The following is a 6,776-nucleotide window of genomic DNA, read 5'->3' on the forward strand; positions in this document are numbered from 1 at the left end:
AAGAATTAGTTAAATCCACTGAAAGTATGAAAGAAAAAGAACTTGTCCTGCAGAAAAATGGCCCCTGTGACAAGTAATAAATGACCTTACAGTAATTGGCTTTTTGTGTCATGACTTTTGTATTGCTGAGTGAACCTTGAAGGGGAACTACTCCCATTTTCAAAATTCATACATGTACAAATCTGGAAGTCTGGAACTGCTCCATATGTAAGAGCCAATGAGCGCTCAGGGAATAGGAACCTATCTCTGGTTAGTCAGGTGTCTTACCTGGAAGCATATACAGTTTCTGACCGCACCATATCAGCCACACACAGACACACACACACACACACACACACACAAATACCCGTCACACGCACACACACACACACACACACACACACACACACACACACACACACACACACACACACACACACACACACACACACACACACACACACACAAACACACACATACCCGTCTCTCTCACACACACACACACACACACACACACACACACACACACACACACACACACACACACACACACACACACACATACACACACACACACACACACACACACACACACAAACACACACACACACACACACACACACACACACACACACACACACACACACACACACACACACACACACACACACACACACACACACACACACACACACACACACACACATACCCTCCGCAGTCACTGTTTGGGAAAACCATCACCTTCTACTGTTACACGCCCCTTAAAGCTGCATTTTATAGGAGACACGGAGCTCTGGCGGCTCCTAGTGGCAGCAAGAAGTAACTATTAGTCCTGTGAAATGACGTCAGCGGGATTTTCGGGATTTTTACAACAGCCTGATTTTGGTCAAGTGTCATTTTCAGTTTATTCAATTCAAATAACTTTATTTATCCCCTTGGGATTGGGGTATATTGTGTAAAAGCACGAGGAGCAGTTCTGACAAGTAAATAAATATAATAAAAATGCACACAATGCCGTATACCACAATGAAAAATAATCAAGTGCAAAAGTGCAATAAGAGAAGAGCAGCAGCAACACATGTTCAGTTTGATAATAAAAAGAAAGTACGCAGCAGCCTGATGGGAAATGTTAGGGACCGTGTCAAAGGTACATGCAATATGGTTACAGCGAGAGAGTTTTATTAGGTTTTTATCAATAGCTTCCTCTTTTGTTTTCATTGACGCATGAACTTCATTTTCATCTGGACACCTTATCTTTGCATTAATTCCTTTTAAAAAAAATATATGCACAGATGAACTTTCATGACCCAGTTTTTAACAATGTCTTCTTGTGTGTTTTTTTTCATAGACACTTCAGACCACAGATCCTACTCTCACTGAGCCTGACAGGCCATGAAGGCTGGGTCATGACCGAGAGAACGAGATCCAGGGTACAAGCGGCCGAAATGGGAGGGTGGCTGGCGTCTCCCTTAGAGATAGGGTGAGAAGCTCAGTCATCCGTGAGGAACTTGGAGTAGAGCTGCTGCACCTTTGTGTCAAAATGAGCCAGTTAAGGTGATTTGGGCATCTGGTAAGGATGCCCCCCTGGGCACCTCCCTGAAATTAATTTGTTCCCTATCATCTCCTGGCAGACATTTTGATTAGGTATCTTCCATTGAGTAGCTGGTGCGTAGAACGAGGTCGATCAAAAGGATCTTAATTACAGCAGAAAGCCAGAAAGTCACTTTCATATTTCAAACAAGAAATCTCTTTAGCTTATGAGGAATATCGACGTTATTGATAGGTGAAATCTGCAGCGATCAGCTCGTCTCAAACTGGTCTCAAAGTTTGCTCATTTCATTCTCACCTCAACCTCCAACAATACAACGCAACACAATTGTGAAAAATAAAACACATTTACACACATTAATCTTGCATGACGATAAAGTATATTCGATGAGAGCAAGTAACTGAGTGCATTTACTCAAATATAATTCTGAGTTACTGCGCTTTATACTTCTACTATACATTTTAAAGGAAAATATATATTTTTTTATTCCACTACATTTATTTGGCAGCTGTAGTTAAAAATAAAAAGCTATATTGGGCATACATATATAAAAATAAATAATTTGCAAGGGAATGTGAAGGAGAACCTCCAGGGGCTTGAGAAGTGGCATTCTGCAGGTAACATATTAAAGAAAATGATCACGTCTCTGAACAATACACACAGTGATTTGCAAAACACTTAACACACTTTTATACATTAGACACAGAAGTATATCATGATGTCACTTCCTTGCAATTCCAGAGCACTGACTGTCAAATGACCACACCTGTGAGCCAATCTGTGAACCACAGCCATCAGGTGCGCATACACATGATTGCTTAATTGTAGACACACCAATCAGGTTTAAGCACTATAAAAATGCAGCAGGTAAGTCTAGTATTTTCTGTACTGTATTTTTCAGGTTGTTTGTAGTTGTTTTGTGTTGTGTTGTTCTGTACTGGATGCAGTATTTTATGTTTGTTGTTTGCTGAGCTAACAGTGTTATGCACACTACTGTAGCTGTATGAAAACTGAGACATGTTTTGTTGTTGATTCTCCATATTGACATGTTGACTGATTTGGGTATATGGAGAGAAATAAATAATATTTTCCTATGTCTGCAGCATTGGTCTTGTGTAGTGTTTGGTGAACTTATTGTATATTTGCCCTTTCTCTGTGTACTTCATTTACAGTACTCTAATCACTGAGAAGTAGAATTGCTAAAAGTGGTTTAGGTTAGCAACAGCAGTGGATAACTGGTTCAAACTGAATTACAGTAAGTCATTTGAAATGTGTGTGTTTCATATGGTAACTAAATGTGTTTTTTTTTTTTTTTTTTTTATAAATTACAGTTTTTCTCAATTGCTAAAACCCTACAACCCATTGGCTGAATAAAGTTCTCAGTTGCCTGAACTCATTGAGCTAATTGTGCAGTCTGTTGTCAATACCTTAAACCATTTCACACGGTAAAACACAATTTGCAGATCTCACTTAGACTAATCAGCAAATCTCTAAACACATTCTCATTCTCAAAACACATTCTACACTCTAACGCACATGTCATCCATACTGGTAAACACAGGCGGCAACAATCAAATACAAATAGAGAACACGTCATTGATTGAACACAACCACTCAAAATTGATTTCACTTGTTTCAAATGATGTGACACAACCAATATAAGCCAGTTCAGAGAGCAAACAGGTTGTTGAAGGTAGGAAGGAGAAAGTCTGAGAATGGATAGTCTGTGGTGATATAGGTGAGGAGTCATGTCAGGGCTGGATACGGCACACAAGAGGCTTCTTCCCCCGTTGCCTCAGGAGGGACAATATTGCTTGTGATGTCGACAAAGTGCTCTGGCCTGACCCCGCCCAAAGACAAGAAGACGCACATTGATCACATGTTTACTCCTTTAATTTTTGTCCCTTTTAGTATTGTATACTGTAGTACAGTGCATTGTAGGCTGTATACTGTACAATGAACACAGTGTATGGCCCTGAACATTGTGCTTTCCATTTGTTACTGTAACAGTACTGACTGCTCAGTAGATTTTGACTGGTTGCAGGTTTATATCAACAAGAATTACAGTATCACAGAGACAAAGGACACGTTTGTGAGATGCAGGGTACAGTACTGTAAAAATAGGGGTACAAGGAGGAGCAAATCAGAGTAGTAATTTCTGATCAATTTTGAGCTACTATGATAGAACGTGTTTTCGTTAATCTAAAGACAATGATGGAAAAATATGAAATTTGTTTTGAGATTAAAAATGTACTTCTCCCTGAGAACTATATGTTTTGAACAATGTGTTTTCTATTTTTTGGTGTACTGTTTACTGACTGCTTGATAGTGTATATCATGTTGATCACTTTGTTTATGATTTGAGAGCAGTGTCTGATTTTGAACACAGGTCAAACTGTTTTGAGGCGAAAGTTTCATTTTGGGAGAGGAGTCCGAGGTTTTGTAAATAGTGCTTGAAGATGAGGTTTGGTTTTTAATGTTTTCAGAAAATGGAGCAAGGTTTCAGAAATTGTGTTTTAGCAATTGAGAAAAACTGTAGTGTATAGTTTTTGCAAGAATGTTTAATTTTGCAAAGGGTCTGAGGTGTTCTGCTAATTGGGTGTGTTGTTGTGCTAATTGTGTGTAGTGCTTTGAAAAACCTGTCCCTGTTTTCAGAACAGTGCTTAAGAATTCGGGGAAAAAAACTGTAATCTGATGAGAAAAAAAAGAAGAAAAATATGTGAACAGGAATGTGTGAAAGCCTGATAAAACCTCCCTCTTTTTCTTGCTTGCAAACACACCAAGGTCCACCCTGTCCAGATATTTGAATGCCCCCCCCCTTCAAAGATGTGCCAGGTTACAGATGGGTGTGGCCGACATGTGGTGGAGTGAGAGAGTTGATAAGCCACATTTACTGCAGAGTGGTGAGTAAACAAAAACATGTTTTTTTCTTTTTATTAAAGTGCAAGCTCTATTGAAAAGTAGTAACAATAATACTTTCTCTGACACTAAGACGTAAAATGGCACAGAAAGGAGTTCAGCTGGACCGGGAAAGCTTCTCTTGTTCCATCTGTCTGGATCTACTGAAGTATCCTGTGACTACTCCCTGTGGACACAGCTACTGCATGAACTGTATTCAACGCCACTGGGATGGAGAGGATGAAAAGAAAATCCACAGCTGCCCTCAGTGTAGAAAGACTTTCATACCCAGGCCTGTCCTGCTGAAAAACACCATGTTAGCAGATTTAGTGGAGCAACTGAAGAAGACTGGACTCCAAGCTGCTCCTGCTGATCACTGCTATGCTGGACCTGAAGATGTGGCCTGTGATGTCTGCACTGGGAGAAAACTGAAAGCCCTCAAGTCCTGTCTGGGTGTGTCTGGTCTCTTACTGTGATCAACACCTTCAGCCTCATTATGACTCCTCTGCGTTTGAGAAACACGAGCTGGTGGAGCCCTCCAAGAATCTCCAGGAGAACATCTGCTCTCGTCACGATGAGGTGATGAAGATGTTCTGTCGTACTGATCAGCAGCTTATCTGTTATCTCTGCTCTGTTGATGAACATAAAGGCCATGACACAGTCTCAGCTGCAGCAGAAAGGACTGAGAGGCAGAAAGAGCTCAAGGGGAGTCGACAAAACATCCAGCAGAGAATCCAGGACAGAGAGAAAGATGTGAAGCTGCTTCAACGGGAGGTGGAGGCTATCAATCACTCTGCTAGTAAAGTAGTGAAGGACAGTAAGAAGATCTTCACTGAGCTGATCCGTCTCATGGAGAAAAGACGCTCTGATGTGGAGCAGCAGGTCAGATCGCAGCAGAAAACTGAAGTGAGTCGAGTCAAAGAGCTTCAGGAGAAGCTAAAGCAGGAGATCACTGAGCTGAAGAGGAAAGACGCTGAGCTGAAGAAGCTCTCACACACAGAGGATCACAACCAGTTTCTACACAACTACTCCTCACTGTCACCACTCAGTGAATCTACAGACTCATCCAGCATCAATATCCGTCCTCTGCGCTACTTTGAGGATGTGACAGCGGCTGTGTCAGAAGTCAGAGACAAACTACAGGACGTTCTGAGAGAGACATGGACAAACATCTCACTGACTGGGACTGAAGTTGATGTTTTACTGTCAGATCCACAATCCGAGCCAAAGACTAGAGCTGACATCTTAAAATATTCACTTGAAATCACACTGGATCCAAACACAGTACATCCAGAGCTGTTGTTATCTGAGGGGAACAGAAAAGTAACTGTTATGGAAGAACAACAGTCTTATTCTAGTCACCCAGACAGATTCACCGATTATTGGCAAGTCCTGAGTAAAGAGAGTCTGACCGGACGTTGTTACTGGGAGGTGGAGTGGAGCGGGAGAGGTGAAGTAGCAGTCGCATACAAGGATATCAGTAGAGCGGGGTGGTCGGATGAATGTGAATTTGGACTCAATGACAAGTCTTGGGCGTTAGGATGTAACAAAAACAGTTATACATTTTGGTACAACAATGTCCGAACTCTTGTCTCAGGTCCTGTGTCCTCCAGAGTAGGAGTGTACCTGGATCACAGTGCAGGTAGTCTGTCCTTCTACAGCGTCTCTGACACCATGACTCTCCTCCACAGAGTCCAGACCACATTCACTCAGCCGCTCTATGCTGGAGTTCGGGTTTATTATGAATATGGAGACACTGCTGAGTTCTGTAAACTGAAATAGACAGAAGTCATTCAGGGTTGTACACTTTGTTTTTACTCTTATACTTCTTTTGTCTCAGTGTTTGTTGCTGAGAGCTGATTGTTGTGGCATTTATTCACTGCACAGAGATCAGCTGTCAATCAAACATATAGTTATTGTTATCTTTGGTTTGCGTTGGTACTTTCTTATATTCCTGATGGTCTGACTGCTGTAGGTACTTCTGGCTTTTCCATGCTCATTAGAGCCTGACCTAGAAATCAGCCATGTTGAAATGTACATTATAAATTGTGTGAAGGATTTACTAAATAAAATCACAACTTGGTGTGTAAGAGGCTGTTTATTTTCTTTCTTTTGACCCAAAAGAGAATTCTGCTGCGTGTTATCTTTCTGCAGCCGTGTGTGTGTGTGTGTGTGTGTGTGTGCTGTCAATCCACCAACCCATTTAACATACTGTTTGTTTCATTCCTTCTAGCATACAAAAAGGTATTGCAATCCATTAGGTTCGTTTATTTTCGTAACATTGGCAGTTCCTTGCAATTTAACAGAAAGGCCAAAACCAAAAATAATTCAAATGAAATAATCCAAAACA

The 6,776-nt window shown here is 41.1% G+C and overlaps 1 pseudogene across 1 annotated transcript; it reads left to right on the forward strand.

The window, feature by feature from the left end:
• Positions 1–4,359: 4,359 nt before the first annotated feature.
• Positions 4,360–6,510, forward strand: LOC144527152 (tripartite motif-containing protein 16-like; annotated as a pseudogene). The gene is made up of 2 exons (XR_013502794.1): positions 4,360–4,431; positions 4,521–6,510. The product of XR_013502794.1 is annotated as a tripartite motif-containing protein 16-like (transcript).
• Positions 6,511–6,776: the final 266 nt, after the last annotated feature.

The sequence above is a fragment of the Sander vitreus genome, chromosome 12 (assembly GCF_031162955.1).
Source record: "Sander vitreus isolate 19-12246 chromosome 12, sanVit1, whole genome shotgun sequence".
Classification (NCBI taxonomy): Eukaryota; Metazoa; Chordata; class Actinopteri; order Perciformes; family Percidae; genus Sander; species Sander vitreus.